The 14670-nt window shown below is 38.3% G+C and overlaps 1 protein-coding gene across 2 annotated transcripts in view; it reads right to left on the bottom strand.

Moving 5' to 3' along the window:
- Nucleotides 1-14670, bottom strand: part of CRB1 (crumbs cell polarity complex component 1) — a 147621-nt gene that overhangs the window by 92172 nt on the left and 40779 nt on the right. The gene's annotated exons all lie outside the window — the stretch shown is intronic.

Raw genomic sequence — 14670 nt, 5'->3', positions numbered from 1 at the left:
GGGGTCATAAAAGGAAATATATCCTTCCCTAGAAGCGGGAGGAACCGAGGAATCTCTTCCCTTTTCCTACTGCTTTTGGGTGCATGATTTGCATGCAAAAAATCCTCACCAATGAGGACAGTTCAACTAGAAGAGATGCGCCAGACACACACTTGCACTGGCTCCTGGGCCTTGTCAGTCCTGCTGGGCTGCTTTGTGTAACTTGGCATGGTGATGTGTTCAGACAGGATGGATCAAAGCGCCCAAGAGCCAACTGTGAGAATTCAAAGGCAAAAGGCTTCAGATGATCTGGAATGTATCTTGGTGTAAAGCTTCCCGGTGTTTTAATTTCTTGTAACATTTTACCTTTTGGGGCTTTGCAGAATTTAACTATGGTTGTAGTTAAGTGCTCAGTTGGGTGTCTGCTTCTATCACTTTTCCTAATGAATGCAGTATGAGAAATTGGATTATCCTACATGGGTTTTCTTACGTATTTGTCTAAGCTGGTCAAATCTTTTCACTGGAACAAATTCACTGAGCTTCTTCCTGCTTCTGTGGGGGAATAAGAGATACAGGGATGCCCTTAACTGCTAGATAAATCTAGCTACTAAAGTGAAAAACCACAGCTGGATGGCTGCTCCAAGCGATATTATGAAAGTGGGTTAAGACAAGAAATATAGGGCCTTATTAAAATTTCAAGGTCGATTGAGACAGCCAAGATATAATGAATGGTATTGGAGTTTGGCCAGGTCAATGGTGTTAAAACTCACTCAGAGACATAGATAAATTTGAGGCCTGGGCCTTTGTTTAACCTCTCATCCAAAAAATGGTTCTTCTTTGCCAAAACTTTTGATACTGTTCCAGAATATTGTTTAATAGGTAACTCCAAAGCAATGCTGCCTTCAATTTAATCACCTTGGACTCTGCAGAACCCAGGTGTTAAGGAGAAAATTAGACAATTTTTAATCTTTATTTCCCCCTTTTCCTATTGGTTAAATCATTAAAACAAAATAGCATATTAAAACATTTAAGTCACAAAATAGTCAACATACAGAAGAATATTAAGAAAACAAATGTTCTCATCAGGAAAAAGTACACAAAAATGAAATCTTAATTCTGCTGTTGAATTTGGGATGCACAGCTATGAAAAAGTTTTATAGTCATCACCTAAGTAACATCTTGGAGTTAAATAAAATTATGTTAGCTTTAATAAGAGGAGATTACAAATTTCACTATTGGTCAAAATTCACCCAAATAACAGGATTAGATATACATCTTTTATCTTAAGAAACTTATTCCAAACTTTGAGCCCAGACTTCAGTGATGCTATTATTAAATTAAAATAAAATATTCTATGAATATGGAGAACAAAACCCATCCCACTGCTCTTTTAATGTACCTACTGAATGGACTTAAGTTAGTTTTAAGGATCTTCTTAATATCATTTTCACTGATATTAGAAAATAGAACTTTATGCATACAACTGCCTTGATGCTACCTCTAGGACACATTTTTCTTCAGTTTGTTTTTACATATATTCTTAGAGTTGAAAAGAGTCAAAGAAGTTGTCTAGTCCAACCTATCACTTAGTGTAGGACCTCATCTTTCCTACCCATGAAAAATAATTCCAATCATGTAGAACCTTGTTTCTTCACAAGGCTGCTTGTCCCATGTGTAGATAGCTTTAGTCATTTGAAAGTCATTCCTTTCCTTGAGTGGAATTTTGCCTCTGTTATTGCCTACACAGGTTCTAATTGCCTCCTTCAGAGGAAAGTAGCTAAAAAATTTATTGAGCTATGACTGTACAGTGTACACTTTTCTGCTTGTGTGTTATACTTCGATAAGTTGATTACAGGAGACAAAAGTAAAAAAAAAAAAAGAAGGCAGTGAAATCACTATATCTGAATTACTGCAGTTTTCAGGAGAAGGTATATCACAATTTTAAGAGAGATATTTTTAAAGAAAACCCATTGAAGAAAGAAAAAACAAAACCCACAGCTTTTAACTGGTTGAGTATCTGTGACATTTATGAAATGTTTCATTCAGACCTTCCATTGTGGGGTCAGACGACCATCAGAGAAGCTAAAAACATGCCTGATGTTTACAAAAGTGTGTCTCAGATGCATCAAAAGTTGCATCCACTTTGGTCAAGCAGTTTTGACAGAGTTTTGGATTGAGGAACCCTACATATAAAATTTTACTGAATTTTTTAAGAACCATTATAACTGAGAGGGAGACAGAGATGTGAGCAAGAATGAAGAGAGAGAGAGAGATTAAGCAGGAAGAGAGATGGGAGTAAATCAGGCTAAGACCTAGCGATGAAAGAAATTTCCACGTAAGCATTGTGTGTGGGTATAGTGGACGCTTTTTGAATGTGTTTTTAAGTTAGGAAGCGTTTCTGCTTTGGGGACGCCAGGCTTGCTGCTCAGATTAGGTCATCCCTGGACGTTCACTGCATTTAGTTTTCTTTCTTTCTTTTTTTCTTTTTTTTTAAGATTTTATTTATTTGCCAGAGATAGAGAGAGAGATTAGGTAGAGATTAGCCTGGGAGGGGGGAGCTAAAATATAAACAGTGATCTAATTAGTACCTGGAAAAATTAAAAAAATAACCTAATGATCTAAACTGTGAGCCCAATTTAAATAAAAATCAACTTCTTGTAAAGAGCAGACTGTTTTGCTTGGTTGGACTTTTAAAATCTTCAGTGATTGGCTAGCATCTGCGTCATTGTGTGATACTTGGAAAATACCAAAAGTTTCATCTGTGCCTCAAAGGGCCTACCCACATTCAACCTTATCTTATCCTTTTATTATGGGAGATAAACCAGGGAACTCAAAGTGGAAAAAACAATTCAAAGACATTGTGATATGTCAAAAAAAAACCTTGTGCACCTGCCTTGAGAATCCAGCTCAACAAGAGTGGATATATGACAACATCAAACTGGTAAAGTTACTTTTGTCGCAAACCAAAGGACAAAAATACTCATTTGACACAAAGACAATATCAAAGAGAAACACTAGGCACACACAGGACAACCTTGTTTTAAGCTATGAAGCGTTTCTAATCACATTCCCATTAACTTATACAGAGTTGGCCTGATCCATTAAAAAGAGAGATCATGAAATTATAAAAAAGAGTTCAATCAAATATTAAAAGATTTCATTTTTAGTAAAAGGATTTCTCACAAAAATACAAGCCCTTTTATAATAGCATTGAGCTTTTTTTTTTGTTTTTTTGTTTTTGTTTTTGTTTTGTTTTTGCAAATCTTTACATTATTGACAAGAAGAAAGTTGAAACTGAGAAATGTAAGGATATCAGATGCTCCTAAAAATTGAAGGTCAATCAGAAATATACAGAACACATTTTTCAAATTATGATGTGTCAGCTGGCATGGAAAACTTAATTTATCAAAATTGGCAGAGACCATAATTGGGGCAAGAATTCTGAACCTCAACTAATTTTATTTGGTTTAGGAGAATGAAATAATCTTCCTAGGATTCATTACTGTTTTTAGCTGCTGAGGGCAAAATTTTACCCGATATGTTGACTGATGATCAATATTTGCCTCTGAGAGTTCTGAGATTTGACTGAAGCTTCCATTGAATGGTTTTAGCTTTTATATTCAACAAATATTTATTGGGCCTCCTGTTATGGACCAGGCCTTGTGCTGGATCCCGGAGCTATATAATCAGCAAGACATTCAAAGCCTCTTTCATGGTGGACAATTCTAGTAAGGGCTGGGAGGGGGGAGCTAAAATATAAACAGAAGTGTGTATATGTGTGTACGTGTGTGTGCATTCACACAAACATCTGTGCATTGATCGTGTAGTAATAAATAATATGAAGAAATTAATGCAGGTAAGGAAATAGAGTATGTGTATGTATATGTCGGACTGTGAGTGGGGTCATCTTATTTAGTGAAGTCCAGAAAGACTTCTCTGGAGAAGTGGCATTTGAACAAAGATCTAAAAGCGTAAATGAAACATCTTGGGGACATGGAATCTACCAAAAACAGAGAAAAATAAATGCAAAGCCACCAATTCAGGACTAAGTTTGGCCTAATCAAGTAACTCTGAAAATCCAGTCTAGTTCAAGAAAATAGAGTGAGAAGTCAGGGGGTGAGTTTGGAGAGGAAGGCTAAGGTGAGACTATGCCCCTGTTTATAGAATTAAACCCCTGTTTATGGAACATGTTAGGGAATATGGGTTTTACTCAGTATAATGGGAGCCATTGGATTGTTTGAATGAAGACTTATATGATCTTTTGTACATTAAAGGTTACTTCAACAGCTGCATGGAAAATAAATTTAGTTAAGTTAAGAATAGAAACATCCAAAAAGGCTAGATAGCTATTCCATTAGTCAAGGTAAGAGATGATAATGGGTTGCTCTAAAGTAGAAATGGGAGAGGTGGGAAAGGATGGTATGCTTGGGATACATCTTGGAAAAGCCTATAAAACTTAAAGCCTATAAAGACGAATTGAATGTGAAGTTAAGGAAAGAGAGAAATCAAATAGGACTTCTTAGATTTTCGGCCAAACTGGGTGAATGTTGTTAATATTATCAAAATGGGGAAGAAAAAGTATTTTTGTTATTATCTATGTTGTGGTTGTTAGTTTTGTTATTGCTTGTTTGCTTTAGCTTGATTTTCTTGTTTTGGAATGCATAAAGGAAGAAAATAAAAAAGGTTTAATTTGGGGTACATTATGTTTGAAAATCATTTTCATTTTCTGAGGGAAAAAGCTAAAGGAGACAGATGTTAAATAAATTGTATCCAGAAGATGGGGGAGAGTGCCTGTAAAATGGTACTGAGAGGTCAAGTAAGATGCGAGACAAAAGTTAAGCTTTGAATTGGCAAAATGGAAATTGTTGACAAAGTTTTCACTGAAGCTATGGGGACAGTCTGACCAGAGAGGGTTAAGAGAATGAGAAAGAAGAGTTAGAACAGACATCTCCCTGGAGAAGGCTAGCATAGAGAAGAGGGATGATACCTGGAAATGCATTCTAGAGACTATTTTTCTTTAGATGGGAGATAACCAATTTGGTGAAAGTGATTTATAATAGAGTAGAAATCAATGATGTAAGATTGGTAAAGGAAAGCCCTTGAGTCATTGAGGATCCAATGCATAAGTAGACAGCGTTGAGTGAGATGGGAAGGTAGCCCAGATATGGGCAGATATTGGGAGGTGGGGAGTAATGGAAAACAGGTAAATGGGCACACGACAGAGAGTCAATCTGCCCAGAGCACTCAGCATCCCTGCAAATTGCTGCTGGGTGTGCAGAGAACGCAAAACCCTAAGCATTCTTTACCTGGACCAATGTTCAGGGTGGCTTTTTACAGCAAGGAACTTTGAGGGATGCAGGGTAGACTTCTGAAAACTCAGCTCCAAAAGATTTTTTTTAAAAGATCTTATTTATTTCTTTATTTGAGAGAAAGAGAAAGAGAGAAGGAGCAGAGGGAGAAGAACAAGCAGACTCTGCCCTGAGCACAGAGCCTGTGGGATATTGGTCTTATGACCCCAAGATCATGACCTGAGCTGACATCAAGAGTCTGATGCCTAACCCACTGAGCCACCTTGGCGCCACAATCCTAAAAGATTTTTTACTCTATCTCTTTCACCTCTTTCTGAGGCAGTTAGGGCACAAAAAATCGCCTTATTGAGGCAGTTAGGGCACACCTTATTGAGGCAGTTAGGGCACAAAAAATCACCATCACCAGGAAATATTTACTTGTGTTGACCATTTCCTGGGTAATGATCAAGATGAAAGTTTCAGAGAGAAAGGTCGTACAGATTATTTTGAAAATTCACAATTCTGCCCTTACTGTTAATGAGCCTGAAGTTTCTTTCTTTCCCCTTATGACAATGCCAGGCCAGCTTGGCTTGTATACATTCTGCCCGGCAGCCCACCTAAAGGAGAGACTAAGGATTCAAACTTAACTCTGATTCAGCTATCTGGATTCTTTTACTGAATTAACATGGTCCTAGCTCATTAAGAAAAAGACCACTTGGTCAAAAATACTGCTCACCAGTTCTACTTACAATGACTCACATGGACCAAGTTGGAAAAATATAATGAGATTACTAGAAATTTTTTTTAATTAGATTTTTCCTACTTATATCTGACTCCTCTCGTTGAGAGGTATTGGTTCAAACAGATGGCTGGAGAAAAGTAAAGTTATAGTTTACTTTAACTGGAATATAACCGGGCTGGGATACAAGTTTCATAGCCACTGAAGGAGAATGACAATTCTAGCACCAGAGGACAGACACTTAAGACCTCAGGTGTTTCAGGCGAAGGGAGCAATTCACATGCTTCTTGTCTCCTAGACTCAGCATTGCAGACTGACAAGAAATTTCATGGTCTAACTGAATCTGGCAGTATCTGCAGCTGGCAATTTAACTCATTAATGGGTCTTCCTACATATAGATTCTAAACTACACATGCCTGACACCTCCAGTGGCAGTTTCAGAACCTGTCCTCTTTTCAATCTTGTATGCGTACAATAGATGGACCCCTATAATCTTGTTTCCATCCTAATGATACACACTTACGTGCTTCTCCTGATGCCCAAGAAGCCTTGGGTTGCCACACACAGAAACCAAGGCTGCAACTACTCAGTGACCCTGCCCCACGTACCACATTAACCAAGCCAACCTAACCATGATCTAAATCAAGTTCAACAACAAATTCCAAACTAGAGTGAAGTATGTTCCTTTGTATTATATATTTGTATGTGAAAGAATGTCCTTCCTTTGAAGGTGAGGTTTACTCATCTTTTGTCCCTAGGATTATTAGTAATGACATTAAAGAATCAGCAAGTCGGTCTAAACACCCCTGCATAGGTCACAGACTGGCTTTAGACTATATCCTGGCTATCTGAAATAAGACCTGCTGGTACCCTGGGCATTTATTCCATTGCTGAGCCCAGGACCTTGGGGAGTAAAGTTGAAGTCGGTATTACATGCTGACCTCATCCTATTTCTTAGAGTCTCACTGACAGCATCCTTAATTAAATGCTATATGAGGCAAATAAAACAGACTTGGTCCCAACCTTTGACAGTCAGAAATAATCAGGGTGGCTAATGGAATGGCATATTTCATAAGAAAATTCAAGTTTTTCCAGGAATGTGTACAGCAATGGGACGGTTTGCTGGAAGAAACAATCCATCTTGGGGCTTTGTGCATCCTTGTAGGCTCTTGCTAAGAATGCCAAGAATGCAAGGCCCTGATGGCTCCATACCCAGGCCCTTTCTCGGGGTTGGTATGGCAGCAAGCAAATTTGAGTAGTGAAGTCATTCATGTCTCCCTCTCAGACAAAGAGAAGGTTTCAGACTGCTTGCTATGAACACAGTGAATTCCCCAACTCAGTATTCTTTGGTTGTTCCTATGGAGTCCTCATCTGGCCCTGATGTATAATGTCAACTCTGTGGGGCATGGATGCAAGGGCAATTGAGGTCAATCTGATGCTCATGCTGCTGGCTGTGTGGGCCATTTTTTGTGACTCAAAAATCCCATGTCTTCTGCCAGCATCCATGAAGAATTAACACACTAAGTTATGAGCTTGTAATTAGGATAAAATCAAATCTCAGATCCAGCAACAGGTTTAGTAGATGGGAGATGAGGTAGTCCTTCTCAAGTGAAATCAGAAACCTAAAAATCCATTTATAGTAACAAAGAGGGAGGAAGGCTCGAGGAAAGAGAAAGTATAAACGGTGACCTTGGGAAGCAGAACTCCAAAGGGACTGTGGTCTAGTGCTAAGAGCTTCTTTGAGATGGGGTTCCTAAATTTAAAGTGATATTCATCAGTGCAATGGGTGATTTATGAGTTTTTCTCTAGCCGCATTCAAATTGCTTGGAGGTATGGAGAAGGTAGAGTGTTAGGTTTAACCGTAAGTGTAGTTTTGCCAGGTGAGTGCAATAGAGAAAGACAGGATCAGGGTTGCTGACAGTAGATGCAAGGGAATATAATTAGACCATGAAATTCAAGCTGAGATAAAGGAGATGCCAATTAGTTTAAAAAAGAAATGGTTAGAACAATTGACTAGGAATAATGAAAAATATCTTTGAGCTAAGAGAACTGGGGAAATAGAGCTTATGGTTAGGCAATAGAATGACTGAAAGTGAGGGTTTTTTTGTTGCTGCTGTTGTTTGTTTGTTTGTTTTTTGTTTTTTTAGTGAGGTTATTGGTGATAGCTGTGACCACAGAGTGGCTAGAAACTGAGGGGTGGTAGTCACCGTCATTAGAAATAAGTAGGCCAGTGGGAGATAACAGGTGCATGGACTTTGTGCGTGGGTGTTGAAGCTTCCAAGAATGATGAAAGGTGGATGATTTTAAGATCTTCAGTGACAGAGGGGAACGTACCAGGAGGTAGAATGAAGGTTGCAGGAAGGAAAGGCAGTGGGTGGCATCATCTAAAGCCACATGCTTTAAAAATAAATTGAGATTTTGAAAATTAGTTTTGAAGTGGAATTTAGTGATTCATCAGTTGTATATAACCCCCAATGCTCCTTACACCAAGTGCCTCCTTCATGCTCATCCCGCAATTACCCTTCGCCCAACCCACCTCTCCTCCAGCAACCCTCAGTTTGTTCCCTAGAGTTCAGCATCTCTTACAGAGGAAAAGTGAATGCTTTTTCAGTAAATATAGTGTTCCTCTCAATTTTCATCTTATTTTAAACAGAAGAACATAGGAGGAGGGAAGGGAAAATAAGATCAATTGAGATTTCTCGTGAAGAAAGAGGAGCAACTGCCTAGGGTAGCAATGAAATGAGAAGGACATTTAGTTTATTTTCAGAACATGGGATTTGGGAGAATAGAAAACTGCTCCCACTTGAGAGGATTGCCCAAGAAAAAGGATCCTGAGAAAATAGTCTGATTTCAGCTCAATCAAGTAGGTGAAAGAAATGTTTGGGTAAGAGGTTAAGGACATTGGCAATCGAGCTTAGGGTAAAGCTTGAGATACTTAGCACACAGTGGGAAGTCCAGAAAAGGGTGGGAAATTGGATAAAATTAAGCCATGCCCAGAGCATTTGGGCATAAGAGACTGAGGCTTGATGGACCTGGCATGAAAGGACCTGCAATGCCTGGGCATCTAGGGGTGACTGAGGTAAGCACACCTGTAGGTCATAGCAAAAGAGATCCAAGTCTTCTATAAGAGAGTTAGTTAACCTAAGGCTTGGAATAACTTCTTTAAAACTAGGACCTCAGCTGCTCTGGATTTAACTAAAATTCCAGGTGAACATGATGTGGAGGTGGTTGGGAGGAGGATGTGGGGCATAAAGGTATTTCTGAAGTGTCTTCTGTGTTAATGTCAGAAGACAGACTCTCTCAACAACCCCAGCAGTGAACTTGGGCATAAAAGCTCTAACCATTGATTAGGTCAGCTAAAGGTCACTAATACTGTTCTTCCTAATGATTAGCATGTTTAAAGAAATTTTGGGGGATCTTGGGAAGCTAAAAAAAGACATGTGTTGTCAATATTGCCATCCTCCCAAGCAATAAATATGCAGGTGACCAGGTCATGTGAGGGTTTGCAGCATTGTTTACTGCAAGCACAATTCATCATATCTTCAGCCTTTTCTCTGAACATTTGGTTCAATTTCTTGTACTAATAAACACCTGCATATTATTAGGAACGGCTGCTGCTCTTACAGGTCTTTTAAATGGTGGGGCCCACGTTTTCACATGAAAATAGGGTCTCGATGTGAAAATGTGCCATTCAGGTCCTCAAATTTCAAGGACAGCATCTATGGAATGACAATGTGGATTACTGAGAATTTAATTATTAATCTCTTAGTGAAGAATTTATAATGCTTTCATTCTCTTGTTTCAGAAAACTAGTCTATTTCTAACACATGTTGGCCAGAGTATTTGATTTGGAGCGCTGGCATCTGTCTCCTGATTTTATTCATTTGAGAGGTTTTCCTTAGGTCTTTGATTTCAAGTCAACAAAACGATGCTAACCTTATAAAGTAGCCAAGGCCCCTGCTGTCATGGTTACCTATCTTTGTCATTAAGTTATCACAGACATGCCCATTCTCTATATTTGTTCTGTATTTGCTCTACCAAATCATGACCATTACATTTTCCTACTAGCTATAATATCTTTATAGATAGCAGATAGTAAGCACAATAAACATGATTTTCAGAATTAATCTATAGGTAGGTGGCATACTTTTCCTAATTGTGGTAGTCACCATAGCAAAACCAAAAGTAGTACAAGCAGAACTGTGTTCATACACACTACAAATAGTTTTGTGTCTAGAATATGCATAACAAAGGCAAAGGAATGAATTAGATGTATCAATTGGAAATACTAGTGCACATTTTATTAAAGATTGAAGCAACATTTGATCTTTTAGAGTAATAGTTTATATATATCTATTATCTGTTCAAGTTATTTAGGATCTATACTCTCAAACGTGAAATTGTAAGTAAAAAAAAAAAACAATGCATGTTTAAGAACAACAATAAGCCTATAATATAAAATCAGCAAATGAACAAATTCTATTGAAAATTCCTCTTTAGGCAGGAGATTTTGACGGTCCCCATATACCTCAATGTTTCATGAATACATGACACTGTCAATGTTACATGTTTGGCCCTATGTGGCTATTTCAGTCAGATTTAGGTAAAGTGACAAAATTTCATTTTTAAGGAAAAGTGAATGCTTCATTTTTAGTAACATTGTGCTTGAAGCAGATGAACCTGAGAATTGAGAGTTCCTGCATATAGTCACTTTGCCAGGTGGCTCTCATCGGGGTGTTTATTGTTAAAAACCCCGCTATTTCTGCCTGAGGTTTGAAGCCAGGACTTCATAGGATCCCCTGCTGCACTCCTCAATTCTTTCCATGCAGAGAGCAGATGGGTGAAGCAGAATAAATCCCAGGCTCGGAGGCAACAATGTAGCATTCCAGAGACCAGTGATGGTGTTGCTTTTAGTTGGAGGAAATGCTAATTGGATTTGGGAGTGAAAGTTAGCATTGAAAATTGGACTTGGTTTATGAGACAGTTGGGAAACTTGTTAAAGGTATTATCACGACCATATTTTGATAAACAGAGACAAAATGTGAACATTACAAACATTAGTCAGTTGTTTCCAATTTAGCTTGGTTGGTCAGAACAAGATGCTTCGAGGGTAAGCACACAGGTCATGAGATCCTGTCTTAATTTTTAGAACTTACATTGTCCTTTGTATTAAACAATGCTAACTTATCAAGTCGTTTGGATTCTTATAATTTCCAATAAATTCCATCTGGCGTAAAGAACATGAACGGGTCTTCTTTTTCTGATTTGTCTGACTGCTTTTTTTATGGCTTCACTTTTATGGCTTCTCATGGTTTTTGTTTCCTTTAGGAAGACATCATGTATTTTCATCATTATATCCCTAGAACTGAGTCCATTGCCCCAAACTGGAAAGCTAAAATATAATAGAAAGAAGCAGCCAACATTCCTTCCAGTAACGGTCAAGGATGGTCATACAAAACAGAACTAATTTACTGATTTTGGAATAGACTGAACAATATTATTCAACTATAGGCCTTCTTTAATTATACATTTATTTAACTTTCCATTAAAATTATGAGCACTTGGGTGGCTCAGTTGTTAAGCATCTGCCTTTGGCTCAGGTCATGATCCCAGGGTCTGGGATTGAGCCCTGCATCGGGTTCCCTGCTTTACAGGAAGCCTGCTTCTCCCTCTCCCACTCCCCCTGCCTATGTTCTCTCTGTTGCTGTGTCTCTCTTTCTCTGCCAAATAAATAAATAAAATATTGTAAAAATAAATAAATAAATAGATAGATAGATAGATAAAAAATTTAAAAATAAAACTATGTGAATACATGGGCTTAAATAAATACATCGACCTTTAAATCAAGTGTTTATACACAATTATTTTTTCAATTTGAGCACTGTGGCTATGAGCACAGAGCAGTAATGACAGTATGTGAAGATATTTTGCCAAAGAAATTTTATTTAATGATTTTGGGGAATTGGAGAATAGTAACCATTACTGCAACTAGACCCATGAGCTTCCAAGGCATTAAAATACCTAAATGGATATTCATATTTTTCTCAATTATCTCACTGAATGAGACTTTTGGTTTCTCTGGGCCATGATAACTTGCTTCACTTGTTGGAATTCCCAGAAGATACCCTGGATCAAAAGCTAGTCCTTCTCACCAGAATACTCCATCTCCATGTTTTTACTATTTCTCACTTTCTGTAACCTTAAGCTGTCTTTATTTCTATCTCCCTGAGTATTGTCTTCCAGGACTCTGAGTTAATTTCTACTCTATTATAGTTCACTTTTAATTATAAAAAGTTAGAAAATTATTTTGTATATGCAACCACAACCATTTTCAACATAGAAGGTAACTCTACAGGTAGTGAAGAGTAATAAATACATTCTTAATTATAATAAAAAAAGAATAGTTTGTGGCTATATTTAATAGCTCTAGTGGTTTCTTTGAATGGAACTCTGTCATTAAATGTATTATAAAACTTACATTTTTTATCATGATGGAAATTTTATTTTAATAACAAGGGATAAAACTGGAAAAAAGCATAGCTTGTAAAAAATAAACTGTGTGGCATTTATTTCATTAACAGAGACCAGTGGGAACACCAGTGGCACCAGATGAACTGAGCAGACCAAAATAACACTACAACAGCTCTGCAGTTTAACTGGTCTTGGATCCACAGCCCATCAGAGTAGGCCAGGACCTATCTGCCAAAACTAATCAGGTGACTGCCAGCTAAAATTAAAAAACATTCTGATAGGACTTGGAGTCTCCTAAAGTAACATCCCAAATGTCCAGGATTCAACTGAAAATGATCCATCATACCAATAACTAGAAAACTACAAACTGACTGAGAAAAGAAAATAAACTGACAACAACACTGAGTTACATCAGATGTTAGAATTATCAGACAAGGATTTTAAAGAAACCATCATAGAATAATGTAATAAGTGATTACAAATTCTCCTCAGATAAAGACTTCTTAAATTTGGCAAAAGACATAAATCCAGATTTGAAAAGCTGAATGGATCCCAAATAGAACAAACACAAGTAAATTTACACCCAGACACATCATAAATAAAATTTTGAAAACTAAATACAAAGTTGAAGGTATTATCACTATCTTGTGTTTTCTTTTCAAGCAGCCAGAGAAATGATGCATTACCTATATGGCAATACATATTTCAATGACACGATTTCTGATTGTAAACCACGAAGTGTAGAAAGAAGTGGTACAGGGAGGAGGAGCTAAGGTGGCAGAGCAGGAGGAGGACCCTAGGCTTGCCTCATTCCTTGAAAACAGCTAGATAAATATCAAATCATTCTGCATACCCAAGAAATCAATCTGGGGACTGACAGAACCAGCTGCACAACTAGAGGGAGAGAAGAGGCCACATTGTGGAAGGTGTGGAGACATGGTTCGGGGGAGAAATGGACTGGAAGTGCTATGGAAGGGAGGGAGCCCTGTTGATGAAGAGAGGTGAGAGAAAGAGAGAGAGAGAGAAGAGTAGTGCAAGGAAAGCACTTCCCCCAAAGCCACTGACTGGGAAAACAAGAAGGGCTGATTTTTGTGAGTTTTTACAACCAGGAGGTCTCAAAGACTAGAGTTTTTTGGGTTTTTTTCTTTTTTCCTTAGAGAGAGAGAGAAAGAGAGAGAGAGCACATGCACATATGTGCACACACAGGCCAGAAGGGGGAAGGGCAGAAAGAGAATCTTAAGCAGGCTCTACGCCTAGCTCGGAGCCCCACACACAGCTTGATCTCATAATCCTAAGACCATGACTTGAGCCAATATCAAGAGATATTGGCTTAACTACCTAAGCCACACAGGCACCCCTCAAAGACTAAAGTTTCAGAGTTCCCAGGTATGGCTCATATAGAACCCAGTGGACACCACAGTGCTCTTGTGGAGAAGAATGACATAGAGCCTGGGGGCAGAGGATGGGACCTGAGGATTCCCTGGAACACACTGGGAGAGATGATTCCCCCATTTAAAAAAATTTTTTTTTTATTTTTTATAAACATATAATATATTTTTATCCCCAGGGGTACAGGTCTATGAATCGCCAGGTATACACACTTCACAGCATTCACCATAGCACATACCCTCCTCAATGTCCATAACCCCACCCCCCTTCTCCCAACCTCCCTCCCCCCAGGAACCCTCAGTTTGTTTTGTGAGATTAAGAGTCATTTATGGTTAGTCTCCCTCCCAATCCCATCTTGTTTCATTTATTCTTCTCCTACCCCATTAACCCCCCATGTTGCATCTCCACTTCCTCATATCAGGGAGATCATGTGATAGTTGTTTTTCTCTACTTGACTCATTTCGCTAAGCATTATACCCTCTAGTTCCATCCACATTGTTGCAAATGACAAGATTTCATTTCTTTTGATGGCTGCATAGTATTCCATTGTGTATATATACCACTCTTCTTTATCCATTTATCTGTTGATGGACATCTAGGTTCTTTCCATAGTTTGGCTATTGTAGACATTACTGCTATAAACATTCGGGTGCACGTGCCCCTTCGGATCACTACGTTTGAATCTTTAGGGTAAATACCCAGTACTGCAATTGCTGGGTCACAAAGTAGTTCTATTTTCAACATTTTGAGGAACCTCCATGCTGTTTCCAGAGTGGTTGCACCAGCTTGCATTCCCACCAACAG

This window comes from Mustela nigripes, chromosome 10, assembly GCF_022355385.1.
Source record: "Mustela nigripes isolate SB6536 chromosome 10, MUSNIG.SB6536, whole genome shotgun sequence".
Classification (NCBI taxonomy): domain Eukaryota; kingdom Metazoa; phylum Chordata; class Mammalia; order Carnivora; family Mustelidae; genus Mustela; species Mustela nigripes.
Note: the sequence above shows the minus strand (reverse complement) of the source record. Positions and strands in the feature narration are given on the sequence as shown.